Here is an 18,129-nt window from a genome sequence, read left to right as displayed (position 1 = left end):
TAAAAGAATCCCAATAAGAGGGGTGGGGAAAAGAAAGGAGAAACACAGAGCAGGAGTGGAGACAATATTCATCTACTACATATCAGAGTCGTCACAATACTATAGAACAGATGTTATGAAGTCAGTAGCTTCCTATATTGAAACACTCATGGATAGAAATGTCTTGTAATAATAATAGCTTGATCAGGCCAACGTATGTCTTGTAGTTGGATAATGGCAAGTTAAAATCTGCAGCAGAGATGAAATTTTACAGAAAGTGAAAACTGAAAAGACAATGTTGAAAAGTAGCTGCAGAGGCCTACCAAAGTTTGGGGAACAATTATTTTGGGATCAAAACATGTCTATGGCACTGCTTCAAACATTTTCTTTTGCTATTAATTTGCTATGTGTATTTTACATGTTTGTATTAAAATTAAAACTATGAAACTTCTTAAGCATTCTATATGACAGCTAGATCACTCAAGTCTGTGAATGATACTGCTGATCATAATGTTCTATAAAAGAACATTACCACTGTAGCTACATTTGTCTATGATTTATTGCTTATTGTAGGCAGGGGTAATATGGCTGAATGCCCAGGGAGGCACTTGGCCATAAATCTAACCTTTTAAAAATCTTAAGACTGGGCTGAAAACTGAACATCCTCAGTAACATGATAGACCATTGAGAAATCAGTGCTCAGCTCATGGTGTAGCCAAAACTGAGCACTTTTGCATTTCATTGATTTCCACTGGGATAGTTAAGGATATGCACAACTGTTTTCCATTGAAATCAATGGACCTAAAAGTACTTAACTTTGTCATGTTGTTCAGTTGCACAAGACATTTTGCAATCTTCTGAACGGCACTTTCTCCATAATAGGTATTTCTAACATACAGTAAAGAGGAACTGATTTTGAGTTTTACTAGGCTCTGATCAGATGTAGGGAGTAGAGCATGCTGACTGGACTTCCACCGTTTCTCTAAAGAGCTGCCAATTGCATTCATTTTGTTTCAACCACAAGTCGGACTAGATTTTAAAAACAACAATTGATCTATTTAGTATGGATTCTCCTTTCCCAGTTTGTAATGTTAGAGCAAGGATGAATCTTTGTTTGATGCAATAAAAAATTGTAAATCATAGATTTGTAGAGTTGGAAGGGACCCTGTGGATCATCTAGTCCAATGTGATGAAAGTTACATATTCCAAATAACCAAGCAGTAGCTCTACGACTGCGAAAGACAGCGCTTGTTACCTCATACTCCGAGATCCTGTTCTCTGGAGGTCTTAGGTATTGCAAAACCCTACGGAACCTGTGCCAAATATGTAAAGGATCTACTACTCCCTTCCCAATGAAGAGCCTTTATGCTCACAAGATTAAATGCCTTCCTCTCTGCAGTGACCAAAGGTAGATTCTCTCATACCCCATATCAAGCCCGTCTGTGTGCCTGCAACCAAGTAGTACCTGATTCAATGGACCACATTCTCTTATAATGCTCTCTACACAGTAGACCTCACCAACTGATGCTGAGCAAAATGTTGGACCTCCGGCCTATAACACCAAGAAGTCAAATGAGGTTTCTCCTGGCAGATCAGGACAAAGGTACAGTGGTGCCCCGCAAGACGAATGCCTCGCAAGACGGAAAACCCACTAGACGAAAGGGTTTTCCGTTTTTGAGCTGCTTCGCAAGACGAATTTCCCTATGGGCTTGCTTTGCAAGACGAAAATGTCTTGCGAGTGTTCCGATTTTCCCCCGCTTCCCCCCCTTTTTCTAAGCCGCTAAGCCTTTAATAGCCTTTTAGCCGCTAAGCCTTTAATAGCCGCTAATCCGCTAATAGCGCTAATCCGCTAATAGGGTTGTTTCGCAAGACGAAAAAACCGCTAGACAAAGAGACTCGCGAAACGGATTATTTTCGTCTTGCGAGGCACCACTGTATCACTGTTTTAGTAGCTTCCTTTTTAGCCACAATTTTACCCGAAAGGGTTTCCAACGAGCCATCCTTTTGGGGGACAGGGCAAAGCAGAATATCTAAGTGCACACGATCACAGTGTGACCTGATGACCCTTGACAGCTTCACCCTTGTCCTTTTAATTATCCCAGTGACCTGAAATGTTTTATACTGTGATGGCAATTTGATTTGATTTTAGTCCAACCCCCTGCAATGCAGCTGTCCCATATGGGGATCAAACCTGCAACTTCGGCATTATCAGCATGATGCTCTAATCAACTGAACTATCCAGGCTTTTTGTGATGCTGCCAGTTGCCCCATGCTGGAATTTGTGCCATTAGAGTACATTATCAAATCAGAATTACTTGAGGGCTTGCAAATGTTGGGATATTAGATAATAGCCTCAGAGGACTGACATTTACAGGAGCATATTCAGAGGCACGTAGTCTCCCTTTTGTAAGGGGCAGGTTGCTGAAAGCATATTGCACCAGTGTTCCATTATTTGCCCTGACTCTGAATTAGTCCCAAGTTCAAGTCTTCTATGTACATCTGAGAGACAGCTCAAAGTCACTTGGTATGTGATCTTCCGGTTATGTACCCTCTGAACAGCATTATTAATCATTATTGTTTGCATTGATGCCTCACCTTATGGGCAAAGCAGTTCACAAGGCAAAATTCTGTATACAAAACAACTTCATGCTGGAGCTGTGTGGAAAGGGAGAGGCTAAATATTTGATACAGGATAACTGAGCTCTCATTCTGTTCTGTTCTGTTGTAGTATAAGCAAACAATGGCCAATTCAGGGTAGAGCGATGAGATAATTTTACTATGGCCAATAGAATCAAAAACATCTCTAAGAGGCATTTATTAAGGCATTTATTTTCTAGAAAATACTTTTGGACAAAACAGGATCTTATTTCTATGTAAATCTGATGCCAGACAGAGAAAGACTGACAAGGTAAAGAGAACTGACAACAGTAATTCTGTAGCAGGAGAGGACTGGAAATACCAGGGCTGATCTACCTCTCTGTCATGTGAGAATCTTAAGTTTTTTATCCACTGATCTTTCTTCTTGTTCACCTTACAAAACTAGAAGTTGAAGGTAACTATGTTGGTTTATGGGGGCAGGAGTGGGGATCCAAAGGCAACACTAGCATAGCATGAGGACTAATTGGAAAACACCATAAAGAAGGAGGCGGACTGTACGGAGGACTGGCCTCTACAAAGGACTGTTTGGTCTAAGTCTGGTTTAAAAATTAAGAACCAAGGGCAAGCAGGGGCTTTGAAGCTGCCCCTTAGCAGTCAGCAACAGGATAGCAGACTGAGCAGTCCCAGGCATCCCTGGCTCAGTTTTTCCCATGATGGAGAGATGCATTTAAATTATAGATATTCTTTCAAATTTTATATCTATACATTGGCACAGGCACATTTTGTGCAAATTTGCTTCCTCTTTTTTGGTGTCTATGATATAATGTAGTGAGAAAGCTGTTGGGCTCACCAGAATTCTCTTCTCCAGGCTGGGTCTTCTGCCAAAAGAAAGAAAGAAAGAAGTGGTGGTGGTTGGTTGTGGCAGAAACGGAAAGAATATTTGGGGGCATGTTGGAAAAGGCCAATCTGCAAATTGCAACAGTGTTAAGCCATGGATAGACATGTTGATCTAAGTTGCTTACAAAGCAGGTAAGTATTTATTGCTGTTTCCTAAACAAGAGACAGTAAACAGAAACTAGATCAGCATGGAAGAGCTGAGTTGCTAAATGAAACCACAGCTCTTTGCATGTTAATTAAGGTAAACTTGGGAATATGGCAGTAATTTACTCTTATTTTGTCCTACCCCAGCATAGTAGGGCTGTATGTGCAGCTGATACAGATGTGCATCAGAATGGTCATCTAGTTCTATTGAACTAGACTGATGTGCCTGAGTATGCTCATCCCATAGGAGCATAATCACACATGCATCAAAATATTATTATAGATCAGGACGACAATGTGCAAGGAAAACAGAACATTAATTTGAATACTGTTTAGCCTTTGGGACAGTGTATATGATCAATTTAAAACCATAAATGCATGTCGCTTATTGTGCTGCTATTGTGCTTGTTTTCTTTCTCCTTTTTAAAAATACCTGCTTGCTTTAATTATTTGCATTTTATCTTGTTGCTGTTTTAAAATTTGTTTGTATGCTGTTTGAAGATTAATTGGTCAAAAGGCTGAGTATGTGTATGACATGACTAGGTGCTTTTCCATCATTTCTCTTTTCTCATTAATTGGAAAAATGTAGTCTAAACAGATGCATTTGTTAACATGCCTGACATAGTTTTGGTTGGTTTGCTTTAAGCATGGATCAGGTGATCCACGATTCTAAGAAAGGGAAAGGACCTTAATCTGCCTTATCAGATGACATGAACTGCAGTTATGCCATAATAAATGTGTTATATCTTTTAAGTGCCACAAGTCTCTTTGTTGTTTTTGCTGCAACAAAATAGCAGGCTGCCCCTGTGGAAATCTAGTTCAATAAATATTTTAATCAGAGGCACCTTTTTAATTGATTCATCCAACTGATATAGCTTGCAGCCCTACTCTAGTGTAAACAGTGGGGTCAAAAGATCATGAAATGAAAAGAGTAAAAGATAAAGGTAAAGGACCCCTGACAGTTAAGTCCAGTTGCGAAAGACTGTAGTAGTGGCTTATCTGAAACTTGTAGGGTATTACTACTGCTACTAACTTCTATTCTTTTCTTTTGGGTATATGCATACATGCACATATGCCCCTGGCAGCTGAAGAGGCCACCATGCCTGTGATGAAGTGAAATCTAGTCCACAAAAATTATACTGCAAGACAATTGTTACCTTGTCTTACTTATTTACTATATTTATATCCCACCTTACTTACAAGGCAATGGCATATGCCATTCTCCCCTTCTCCATTTTATCTGCACAACTGTCCTGGAGTTAGGCTGACTGGCCCAAGCTCACCCATCCCTGGCCCAAATTCACCCCTGTGGGCTTCATGGCTGAGTGAGAATTTGAATTGGGCTCTTGGTTGTTTATACCTCAAACAGTTGCTTAATAACTACCTATTGCAAAAGCATTTCATGTTAATCCTTGTAAATGCTTAATCTGTTAAAAGAAAAGTGCTGCGGCAAAACCTTCCAAGCTTTTGAAGAGAGTACAGAATGTTATTCTGTCACACACTAAAAGATAGCTTGTCTTTAAAAAGTTCAAAATAGCCTTCCCTAAAAGTGATGTATTGAATGGAAACTATTCTACTTTCAATATCTTGCTCGCTCATGTTCTTTTCAGTATTCGAATCCACTTGGATGAAAAACCTTTGTGGAGATATTAAATATGTTTTGATTTATGGCTTGGCATATAACCTTTCTAGAACCTTGAGGTCAATTTAAAAAGTAAGAGTCCTGCATGAAGCATATTACATTTCCTTCCAGCATAATGAAAAGGTATACCCTGCTGAGATGATGGGTCCAATAGTATATGGAGTTTTAATTTGATCCTGCTAACTTGAAGTATTGCATGCTAGGATATGCAATTGCTGCATGTCACACCGTCACTGGAATATGATTCTTGTGTGTGCCTTATGTAATTTCTTTTAACTTAAAAAAGTTGGGCTAAGGTTAACATATAAATTTCTGCCCTCTGAAAAATGTTAGTGAGGACAGGAAGTTTTTCCATGCAATTTTCTTATGCTTCATATATATATATATTTGTTGAAAACTACTTTTCAGAGAACTTAATATGCTATATTTTTCCTGTGTGTTGTTGTGTTGTTCAGAGTTCTGGAAATACACACAGGCCGTGCTATCCAAATGCTTGTTATGCAAAAAATCACTTATCCAAACACAATGAATTAGTACCCCAACCTTGCTATACACACTCATATATCCAAACAGCCAGAGGTGCATGTAGTACTGTAAACAAATAAGTGCTGGTGGTGCCATACTGGAGGGCTGTATGAGTCTAGGGTTGCCATACGTTTTCTGGACATAGCCAGGAAATGTATCTGAATTTTAACCTTTTGAAATATGACAATCCTCTATGAGTCATACACCATGCCTGCTAAGCCAGACTGCTGCTCTCAGGTGTGATGGAAGTCACTGTCCCTTTGCCAGTGCTGAAGTAAGATCCAGCTACCCTTCCAGCCAACTCCTGCCTTGGCCAGCAAATTGTCTTGGGGCAGGCCTTGTGCATGCCCCAAGTTGGATGATGCCTTAGTATGTTTAAGACTAAATAAAAAAATTCCTTCCAGTAGCACCTTAAAGACCAACTAAGTTAGTTCTTGGTATGAGCTTTCGTGTGCATGCACACTTCTTCAGACACACAAAAGCTCATACCAAGAACTAACTTAGTTGGTCTTTAAGGTGCTACTGGAAGGAATTTTTTTATTTTGACTATGGCAGACCAACACGGCTACCTATCTACTATGTTTAAGACTGCAGCCTTTAGTTGCTTTACAGGGTGATGCTATGCATGTTTTCTTCAGAAGTGGGTCCCACTGTGTTTATTGGGGCTCACTCCCAGGTAAGTGAACATAGGCATGAACAAGGCCGGCCCACCCATGAGGGAAGGTGTGGCAACTGCCTCAGGCGGCAGGACCCACAATCCTGCTGTATATATTTACAACCCCTTGGTTCCTGATGCAGATCTTCACTTCTACCCCCTTTTCCTTAGTAGGGAGGAGGTGGCACCATTTTGTGGCTCGCCTCAGGTGCTGAAATGTCTTGGGCTGGCCTTGGGGTTGCAACCTTCAACCGTCCATCAGTTTTGCCTCATCGGCTGACAAGCCACAAACCTGCTCAGGTTACTCCATTCATGGCACAGAGAGGCTTGTTGAACAGGCTCAGCTCTTCCTATCGAGCCCTAGAAGCTTATATATATGCACAAAACTGCATATAGTAATATTTTGTTTTTGTTTTTATTTTTAAATAAAAACTCAGTCGTGTCCTCTTGAGCAACTCTAAAAACGCCCCCACTCGGCCAGCTTTTCCAGTTAATTCGGTATAATACTCCCCCTCCCACCCGTCTCGTTTTCTCTCACACTTGGTTCAGCCCGGGCCAAACGGCGCGCCACTTTGATGACATTCTTCCTCAGTTCCCACCCCCTTACTTTTCTCAGCCAGTGGTTCAGCCCGGGACCTCCGCTCGCCGGCGGAGAGCGGTACTACCGTAAATCAAACTGCTGCTCTTTGCTCCGACAAGTTCCATCTCCTCAGCTCCTTTTGCGTAGTAGGGCTTGGAAGCGCCATGTGTGCGCGTGCGCAGGGCGGCCCCGCCCCGCCCCCTTCTCCTTTCGCCGCTTCAGTCGCGTTTGGGTTGCCTCGCGCCGGATCCTCCTCCTCCTCCCTCCCTCCCTCCCTCCTTTCCTCTCCACCTCGACGGTTGGGGCGCGCGCCGCCAGTGGCAGGCGGGAGACGGGGCGCGCGCGCGCCATCTCTGCCTCTCTCTCTCTGTGTGTCTCTTTTTTCTGTGAGCCAGGAGGAGGAGAGCCTCCAATGCCGCTGCTGTGAGATGGCATCATTTTGTTGCGCTGTGGCGGCAGCGGCGTTAGTGGCAGCGGCGTTTGGGAGCGGTGCCGAGGGCTGAGGCGTCGGCGGCTGGCGTGGAGGGGGAAGGACAACCCTCCGCCACAGCGAGGCGGCGGCGGCGGCGGCACCACAACGCAGCTGGGCTCAGAGCCACGGTAAGGCAGGCACCGAAAAGCAGCCAGCTTGACTGGACTGACTGACAAATAAACAGGCTGCGCAGCCAACGCCAGCTCTTCTCGGTCGGTTCCTGGCGGCGGTGGCCTGACGGAGACTCCTGAGGGAGAGAAGCGTCGTGGGGGCCCTGCATTTCTCGCCCCCTTTGGGGGAGGGGGTGGGAGGAAAGGGTGCGAAACTGCGAGTCTCTCCCCCCCCCCGCACCCACTCACCCACCCCTTCTCTCTCTCTGCTGGGCCCTCCTGCTGGTTCGGGGAGTGGAGGGCGAAGGGTGCCCCGTGTCTTCTTGCTTCGCCTGCCTCCCCCTTCCAACCCTTTTGCCACTCTTGCCCTGGTGTCACCTTGTTTATTCATTTCGTGGATCTTTAACTGGCGGCAGGGGCGGGGTAAGGCAGGCCGTGGGAGATGGGCCAGCTTGAGCCTTGAACCCTGTTAGCAGCGCTGAGTGGATTGGCAGAGCCGTCAGCGCCCTGGGAAGCAGTCCCGCCAGGGCGGCCCCCTGCCTCTCGATCCAAAGGGGGAGGAGAATATTAGTTACATTTTGATTGCTGTTTACCTTCGTTCTTGGAAAGGGGGTAGAGGAAGAAGGAAGAGGCACTCTCACTTTGGGATGACCTACTGTGACTCTGCAGCCTGTCATTCTCTCTCTCCCCCGCCCTCCCTCTTTTTGCCCAAAATACTGCACAACATTGCTTTTCTCTATTGCTGCAAAGGGAATGGAAGGCCTGCGACGGTTGATCGTACCTTCCTACCAGAATACCGCGTATTCCACCATGTATCTGAAATAATATTGTTTGCAGCTGGATTCTGTTGTATGCTCGGTTGAAAGTTAAGTCGCACTGAATCTGATGTGACTTGCTTCCAAGTAAGTGGGCATATGATGTAGCCTTAACGAATGCTAATAATAAAAAAGATAGTGTTATGCAATAGGACGGTAATGGGACTCTTCAGAAACTTGATCAGAACAAGGAAGGTCCTGCATAATAGAGGCTTACAATACTTCAGTGTTGAGGTGATGTGACAGTGTCTGCTCTAAGTCTTATGCAGCTGAACTCTCCCAAAATGTTAACAACTCTACAAGTTATTACAATTAGTGCTCAAGTACTGTGTGTTTGTAAATCTACATGGCTGAATGTGCACTGTTGAGTATTTTATTATTAAGTTTCTAGTATGAATCAAATATATCATATCCTGTTTTTCTGTTACGAACTCAAGGGTTTCCAGGGTATTCATGAGACGCCAGCTATACTCAGACAGGTTTTTAGTGCAGTTGCTGCACTATGTGCATTAGACCATGGCTTGAGACCAAAATACTGTACATGTTCAGATGTTGCTTTTTTGACATGCAGGTGTTCTACAGCAGTAGTTTTCATCAGATTCAGCACCCATCTTTAACCCCAACCTGCAATATGGAATCATTTTATTTGGACTTTCTAGGACATATTTAGACATCACACTAAACAAAGTTTTTCCTCAACACAAGAGCCACAATGAGTGCTCCCCTATTTTCACCCACATGGCCAGGAGAATTTTGGAAGCTTTTACTTTTAGTTTCTTTTAACTATAACTTTACATTTTGTCTAAATGGTAGATCATAGTTTAACACCAACAGTGCTAAATAAGTCAGTTTAAATAAGAATAACTATTTCCAGTTCAGGCAAAATAAGAAGTCATGTTTATAGGAAACAGGAAATAAGTTTCCATAGTCTTTCTATTCCATCTGTGTAGGAGGAGAAAATGGAAGAAGGGGAGTGGGAGCCCAAGGTTTGCTTCTTTTTGTGCATGTCTTTCTAAACCATGATTTAACACAGGATGGGAAACCTTTTTATTTCCTGCAACATTCCTTTGGAAATGCTAGAGACAAAAGCATTCCAGATTGAGTGATCCAAAATAAAGACCACCATGCTTCAATTTTCACTAATGTTAAAATTTGCAAGCCTGTTCTTCCCAGAAGTAAGCCTCATTGGATTTGATTGGTTGATCTCAAATATATAGAGGTTTTAAAAACATACAACAAACTAATACAGCACTGATCTGAATACTTATTTCTCTCCAACTTTAGTATGCCCCCCACCCATGCATAAGTTTGGCAGAAGCTTACTATTTTTTCCTTAAGCAGCTGGGGGGAAAACTTAATCTCTCCAAACCATATAATCAGAAAGAAGAGGTGGGGGAGAACATCAATCATTTTTTTCTCAAGTAAAATACTCCCTTTCCACTTGCTCAGGAGCTACATGAAAAGATCAGGAAAATGCTTCTTTAAACACCCAGGAAAATTAAGGAGTAAATAAAAAGGAAGCAACTCTGTTGGGATGAAAGAATAGAGTATTTGGGTCAGGGATTACATGTCTGGGTTCAGGACAGAAAATGCATGTGTGAATGACTTGTGCTAGAGAATGGGCATGGGGGGAGCACAATCTCCTTGGTTCTGGACCTCTCAGTGGCTTTTTATATCATTGACCATAGCTGTCTGTCTCAAATGTCACTTGAGGACACTGTTCCTGCATGGGGGTTACAGTTCAGAAGATGGTGCTGGAGGACTTATGTTCTACCTATTGTCCTTTGGCATTCTTCACAGTCCTTTTTTATTTCCCATACTTTTTAACATACGTGAAACTACTAGTGAGGTCATGCAGCTCCATCTCTCTTTTCCACATTCTTATCCTAAGGAAACCCTGAACAGATACCTGGGGGCAGTGTTTGGGTAGATGAGGTTAAACAACAAGACAAAAGCGCTGTGAGTTGGGGGAAACTGCACATCCAGTTGGCATTGTATTCCCCCTAAGGGGCCAAGTGAACATTTTGGGAGTGCTCCTGGACTTGGTGCTATCTGTGGAGGCACATGTAACATTGGTGGCCCATGTGTTTTAACTAGTTTGAGCTGTTTTGTCTTATCCAGAGGAGGCAGATCTTGCCTCAGTGTCATTTGTGTTGGTTACATTCAGGTTGGATTACTTGAATGCACTCTGCATGGAGCTTCTCTTAAAGATGATACAGTAGTTTCAATTACTGCACCACGTATGTGGTAGCAAGAACACTTCTAGGAGTCAAGCGTTCTTATCTTATTACAGCGCCAGTTACACTACCTGCCTGTTCACTTCTGGGCCCAATTTAAGGTGATGGTGTTTAAAATAGTAAAGACTTTGGGTCTAGACTGTCAGAAGGACTGCCTACATTAATAAGTACCTGCTAGAAACCTGAGATTGACATCCGAGGACCTTCTCTGTGGTCCACTGATAAAAATGGTCAGGTTGTTGAGTACAAACCCCATATTTCTGAAATGCCATCTCTGAGGGAATTCATATGGCTCCATTTCTGCTGATCTTCAAGGAAACCCTGGGTTGTTTTTTGTTTTTGTTGTAATTTGGTCAGCTTTTGGATGATTTTAGGATTTTATCTATTGCTGTTATTTTCGTGTTAATTGGTTTTACTGCTACTTTAAATTTTGGATTTTTAATGTATAGCATTGATTTGTTGGGAAAGTATACACACTAAAAGATAAAGTAGAAACATGCTGTAGCTGTCACAATGCCTTCTTCCACATAATGGAGTTCCTTTACATTTGGTCTCTTCATATCTGCTTTTTCTATTAAAGCTAAGCCCTAAAAATAAATGGTGGTGGCATGATTACTTTTGGGTTACAACACAAGGAACTGAAGACCAATGTTCTGCAATAGGGAACTGGATCTGAATCCTTATGTCTTCTAACCCTGCTCCCCAGGCCTAATTCAACGGGTGGATGGGGCTGTCCTCTGCCGATCACCTGACTTCACAATGACATTGGGTGACATGACACTTTGAAAAGGCAGGTATGCTTCAAATGCCAGGTGTGCAGATGATTGATGGGGCTTTAAAACTCATTTTGGCCCATCTACCTTTTTTATCAGCTCACACCTGACATATAGGACATCATGTGACTTGGCAGGTAAGCATGGCTTAGCCAAAATGGCTCAGAGGTTTCTCTAGCCATGTTCTACAATGTGTGTAACTTATGTAATATTCCTTTTAGGCATGGTCTAGCCAAAGTTAAGCACCTAAGATTGCAGTATTATGCATACTTTGGAGTATTAAGCATAATTTGATTTACTTCCATAGCATGCATAGGAGCAGATTGTAAGTCACATTGATTTAAATAAAAGAGATTTAAGTATGCTCAGACCAGTGGGATTTGTAGCCCCTTTCTTCACTTGAGTATCAGCATAAACTTGGTGCTTAAGATGATCCTCTAAATAAAGTGGTTAAAGTGTTAATCTTTGAGTTTCTGTTTAAAAAATGAAAAAGAGCTGAGTGTGTACACAGGTTGGGGACAGTTAGAACAGGGCTAGGCAACCTCAGGCTCAGGCCAAACATTGCCTTCCAGACTTTTTGCAGGCCACAACCCCTCTCCCCACACCACACCTTTCACTGGTATTGGTTTACCATATTGCTTTATATTTGAGTGTTTTTGCCTTGCTGAAATGTGTCCTTTGCCTCTGATAATGACTCTTTCTTGCCTGGATAGAGAATAGAGAGGGGTATGTAAATGTGCATGGAAATAATCCTATCATACAAAGGTGAAATGTTCACGGCTCTTCTCACTTTTGCATGTGGCCCCCAGAAGCTTGCCCAGAAGGGAGTGAGGCCCTCTGCCTGGAAAAGGTACCATCCATCCCTGAGTTAGTGGTTAAGTTGAGTCCTCATGTTATTGCTGTTTAGGTGTAATGGGGCAGTGGAAACTGAGTAAGATAACGTGGTGTGTCCTGTGAGTTCATCTTATAGCATGGTGGATAAAAATCAATGTTTGATATACTTGGGTTTTAAAAGTCATTTATTAAGAATTTATGTTAAAATAAATTGGTTAAAACAAAACCTTGCAAGTTAAACTCCACTATTCTTAACTAGTAGCAGCTGGTGGAGTGGGACAGTTTAGCTTACCTGGCTTTTCAGTGTGGAGGTTGCTTCTGAGAACCAACAGGAGGGATGAGGCAGTGGGCAACGTGAAGGTGAGGCAAATTAACTCTGCTGCTGCACCCACATCATACCCACCTTCCTGCTCCTTTGTGTTAGGAAGTCAGGTAAGCAATGCCACTCCATTCCACCGCTTCTGCTCCTTAAATTTGAATTGGTTAGCTGCCTGATTCACATGTAATAATGGCTCTGTGGATGAGCCTCCAAAAGATCGCGTGAAGTATAGGGCTCACATGCTCCACCTTCCTTCTCCTGTGGTACGGCTAGGAGGAAGACTTCTGCTCTGTTCAGTTGTGCTTTCAATGGCTTAGTGTTGCATATAAAACAGGGTTCATGGCTTAAAACACACAAGGATAGTTAAACAAGTCAATTTCATAACTCATAATTAGCTTGAATTTAACTCATGAATTTATTTGGTTATGTTTGGTTATTCAAAAATTCTGGAGAGTAATCTTGGTTTTAAAAAAATCACAGGATAACAGATCATTGTGATCCAAAGAAAATATTACTAGCCTATCTAAAGTAATATGTTGAGAAAGATGATTTAGATATACTGCTGACTGTGTTAGTAGCAAACACCTTGGAATGGCTCAAAAAACAATTGTGATATTGCTTGGATGTAGTTCTGTACACACTTACCTAGAGGGAAGGACCATTGAATTAAATTGGTATTACTTTGAGTAAACATGCATAGGATTGAGCTGAGGAGGGTCCTATTTGGAACTGTTCCTCCATCCTGGGATGAAGCTGAGAAAGCTGATGAAAATTTAAGTGGACAAGACATAGCACCAGTGGGACATGGCTATCTCTGGCTGAATACAAACTGTATAAAAAGGACAGGGAATGACATACTGGAGGTGGTGTCACTCTGGACATCAAAGAGGACATTAAGACTAGCAAGCTAGAAATCCCTGAAGGGGCAGGCCCTTCCACAGGACTCTTGTGGTTGGTGATACTGGGCCACTTATTAATTTAGTACAAAACATACTATCACTGCCCTGATCAAAATGCTTCAGGATATCTTGAGATGAAGAATAAAATCAAGGAAGCATCCTAAGGATTCAGATGTTGTAGTGATGAGTGACATCAATTACCCATACATAGACTGGCTCTATATGTGTTCCAGTCATGACCAAGAGGTAAAATTTCTATATAGAGGCAGCCCCCTGTTTATGCAAATTCTAAATGTGCATAACAGCATATTTCGCCAAATCCAGAAATATCATAAAGACATTACTGAAACATCACTAAAATGGTGAGCTGGAGCGGGGTGTTTGCAGACTTTTTCAGTGGGTTTCAGTTATATGTGATTTAACTGTTGTGCATGGTGCCTTGGAATGTAACCCCACATAAACAGGGGGCTGCCTGTACACTAAATCACTCTGCCCTAGAACAGTTGGTCATGCAGTTGATCAGAGTGGTGGTGACCCTGGATTTAACCTTGAGTGGTGTCCAGGATCTAGTGTGAGATGTAAGTGTTGTCGAACCAATTGAGACTGGTGACCATAGTGCTGTTTAATTAGATATACATGTACATGGCCAATTGCCAAGAAAAATATAACACAATCACATTTTACTTCAAAACAGGAAACTTCCCCAAAATGAAGGGATTGATAAAAAGGAAATTGAAAGCCAAAGAATGCTTGGGAGTTGTTAAAAAACACAACAGTAGAAGCTCAACTGCTATATAAACATACTATAAGGGCCAAGAGGATAGTAGCGTGGTTAATGAGCAGAGTCAAAAGCCCTATTAGAGGCCAGAAGGCTTCCTTCAAAAATTTGAAGTCTTGTCCAAAAGACTTCAGAACATGAAGAAAACAAAGTGGAACACAATCCTTGGCAAAACAAATGCAATCAAGACAGTAAGATAAAGGTAAAGGGACCCCTGACCATCAGGTCCAGTCGTGACCGACTCTGGGGTTGTGGCGCTCATCTCGCTTTATTGGCTGAGGGAGCCGGTGTACAGCTTCCGGGTCATGTGGCCAGCATGACTAAGCCGCTTCTGGCGAACCAGAGCAGTGCACAGAAACGCCGTTTACCTTCCCGCTGGAGCGGTACCTGTTTATCTACTTGCCCTTGGACGTGCTTTCAAACTTCTAGGTTGGCAGGAGCAGGGACCGAGCAACGGGAGCTCACCCCGTTGCAGGGATCCGAACCACCAACCTTCTGATTGGCAAGTCCTAGGCTCTCTGGTTTAACCCACAGCGCCACCCACGTCCCATAATCAAGACAGTAAGGGATGCTAAAAAAGAATTTGAGCAGCACATTGCTAAAAACCTGAAGACCAACAACAAAAAGCTATATAAATACTTTAGTAACTGAAGTATAGGGGAACTGTTGTGCCCTTGGATGAATAGGGAGTCAAATGTGTACTAAAGAAGGATAAGGAGATTCTAGAGAAGCTGAATTACTTCTTTGCATCTGTCAGTGGAAGATAAAGGGTAGGTCCTAGTGCAGGGGTCTTCAAACTAAGGGCTACAGCCCGAATCCGGTCCACCAGCCTCCTAAACCCGGCCCGCCTGAGATGCATGAGTACTGGCAAGGAGAATGTCCAAAATATTACTGAAGGCATGGCCGTGTTGATACTAAGCTTGGGCAGCACTTTAGTGCCCTTGCGCATGCGGAAAGCGAGGAAAAGCTGTGAGGCAAAACAAGCACAGCGGGCAAAGGTGGAACTGAGCCTTTGCGGTGGGAGGAGGATAATATGGTGGCCTGGTTGGTTCTTTTGGCGCGTGCGCACTACGGTGTTTGTGTATTCTAGCTGCGCGGTGGCAGCATTGTCAGCGGCTCTGGGGAAGGAGGGGAAGATGGTGTTGTCCTCGCTGGAGCAGAAACTGTCCTGCTTGGAGGCCAAGCTGAAGCAGAAGAACAGGGAAGTCCGGATGTGCATCGACCTCAACGTGGAGATCTGTCTGACCCAGGCTTGGCCTAGTAAGGGAGGCTTTGAGGGGAGAAACGGTGGCAGCGGCAGCAGGGGTGGCTCCATGGAAGGCCCCCCCCTGCTTGGGTGGCGGACACAGGCCTGCCTAGCACGAGATGCACCTGCCAGGTTCCCCCACCTGGAGGGAGGCATGTGCGTGCTTGGAGAGGCGGAAGCGAAGGCAGGGCTCCAGCTCCGCCCTGCCAGGCTGCTCCTGCTTTTCCTGGGGGCCACCTCCGAAGCACCTAAAGTTTCTTCTCCACAGCGGAGCCGCTGGGGACTTGGCTACTATGGGGAGCCTTACCGCATGTGGCAAGGTGCCCTCGCCGTCCTCCGCCAGGCCGTGTGGCCAGGGGTGCCCTCTCCTCTCCAGAGCCCACGTGCCTTTGTCCAGCATGGTGGCCCGCCCACAGCTCCAGTCCCTGGCCACCGCCGCATAGGGCTGGCCACTCCTCTGGCTGCTTCTAGCTGCTGCTGCCGCTACTGCTGCTGCCTTGTTGTAGCCGTGGGGGACTGCCTTTGGGTCACTTTCTGTGGGGTGGGGGAAATAGAAGCCTTCTTTGTCGTCAGTTCTGGAGAGTTCGGGGTTTAATTTTATTATATTTCACAACTCTTTCTCACTCTACCAAGACTTTTCCAGGGGAGCTGTCACTTTTCTCTCTCTTCTCTCTGAGGTTTTGCTAAGAGCTTTCAGCCAGCAACTGGTGTCCTTGGACACCCCCGGGGCTTTACTTGCCGCCTCCTCTCTCCCCGACCTCAAACTTGCATGTCAGCCTCCTAGAGCTCAGGAGGCGCTTGTATCACCAAAGAAAGAATTGGGGAATGGGGATTTGTGTACAGGAGAAAGATTTGTCCCCCGTTCTCTCTCATTCTTTCTCAAGTAGTTGCTTGTGTGAGGCTGGGGGCGTGTGGCGACGGTCATAGTGGGAGAGTTGGGGGGAAATCTTCAGTGAACAAATTGGCAAAAAGTGTACCCTTTTATTACAACCCCCAACACACACACACACACACACACACACACACACACACTTTAATTGTAGTTGATTTGCAGGGAATCTGGGTTCCTGAGTTTTCCAAACCCACTTTTCAAAAGCGTCCTGGATTCCAGACATCTCATTCTTTCTTTAAACAACTTCAGTTTCGGCGCAGTTGAAAAGTTTATGTTGATTAAAATTGTTCTTCATTTTAAACATTGTATTGTTTTTCCTGTTTTTTGTGCACTACAAATAAAATCTGTGCAGTGTGCATAGGAATTCGTTCATATTTTTTTCAAACTATAGTCTGGCCCCCAGCAGTGTCTGAGGGACAGTGAACCGGCCCCCTGTTTAAAAAGTTTGAGGACCTCTGCCCTAGTGCCTGAACTAACTCTTACAGGGAGGGAGTATGATGAACTGAGGCTGATAGTGGTGACGAGAGATGACATTCTAGACAAAATAAAAAGTTGTGTAAATCATTTTAAGATGCATTTAAATGCAAATCATTTAAAGCAAGCAGAAATCTTTCACCCAACATGGAGCTTGAACCCAAAACCCTGAGATTAAGAGGCTCATGCTCTACTGACTGAGCTATCCCAGGGGTTCATCTGACAACCAAGAACATAAGAACTTGCTGGCCCATCTACAGCAACCTGTTCTCTTTCAGAAACATTACTGCTTCCAACTATGGAGTCAGAGTATCGTCATCATGGCGAGTAACCATTGATAGTCCTCTCCTCCATGAACTTGTCTTTTAAAACCATCACTGCCTCCTGTGGGAGTGAGTTCCATAGTTTAACTGTGCTCTACGTGAATAAGTAATTCCCTTTATCTGTTCTGTATCTTCCAACATTGAGCTTCATTGGATGTTCACAAATTCTAGTGAGAATTCACACATTATGAGTGAGGGAGAAAAAACTAATTTCTTTTCAATTTCTCCATGCCATGCATAACTTAATGAACTTATATTATGTCACCTCTTACTCACCTTTTCCAAAAATAAAAAGTCCCAAATGCTTCAACCTTGCTTCATAGGGGAGTTGTTCCACTCCCTTGATCATTCTGGTTGGTGCTTTTCTTAACTTTCCTCATCTCTACAATATTCTTTTTAGGTGTGGAAGCCAAAACTGTATACAGTATTACAGATGCAGTTGCACCATAGATTTGTATAACTGCATTATGATATCAGCAGTTTTATTTTCAATTCCTTTCCTAATGATCCCTAGCATGGAATTTGACCTTTTCACTGCTTCTGCACACTGGGTCTACCTCTTCATCAAACTGTCTACTGTGACCATAAGGTCTTGTTTCTGGTCCATCATGACCTGTCAGACCTGGTCTGTCATGACCTCTCAGACCTGTCAGAGTATGTATGTGAAATTATTATTTTTTGCTCCAACATGCGTGTGTTACATAAAGCATTAAACTTGCAATTCAGTCAGTTTGGAGAGGTATCTTTGGAGCTCTTCGCAATCTCTTCTTTGCTTTAATAACCCTGAACAATTTAGTATCATTAGAAAACTTGTCCACCTTACTACTCAGTCCTAACTCTACATCATCATCATCATCATCATCATCATCACTTTTGATACCTTTTTCATGATCAAACTGAACATCTTCCTCTTTTGCATTTATGAGTGCCAACTGTT

At 43.4% G+C, this 18,129-nt stretch overlaps 1 protein-coding gene across 2 annotated transcripts in view; it reads left to right on the top strand.

The window, feature by feature from the left end:
• The first annotated feature begins 7,060 nt into the window (after positions 1–7,060).
• WWP1 (WW domain containing E3 ubiquitin protein ligase 1) overlaps positions 7,061–18,129 on the top strand; it is a 47,219-nt gene continuing 36,150 nt past the window's right edge. Inside the window, exon 1 of one of the 2 annotated variants that reach the window (XM_083517234.1) lies at positions 7,061–7,620. The gene's annotated coding sequence lies outside the window, so the exon portion shown is untranslated. The remainder of the gene's footprint in view (positions 7,621–18,129) is intronic. The other variant, XM_083517235.1, reaches the window with a different exon arrangement.

The sequence above is a fragment of the Podarcis liolepis genome (assembly GCF_965112155.1).
Source record: "Podarcis liolepis genome assembly, chromosome: 8".
Taxonomy (NCBI): domain Eukaryota; kingdom Metazoa; phylum Chordata; class Lepidosauria; order Squamata; family Lacertidae; genus Podarcis; species Podarcis liolepis.
This window is presented reverse-complemented; position numbering and strand designations above follow the sequence as displayed.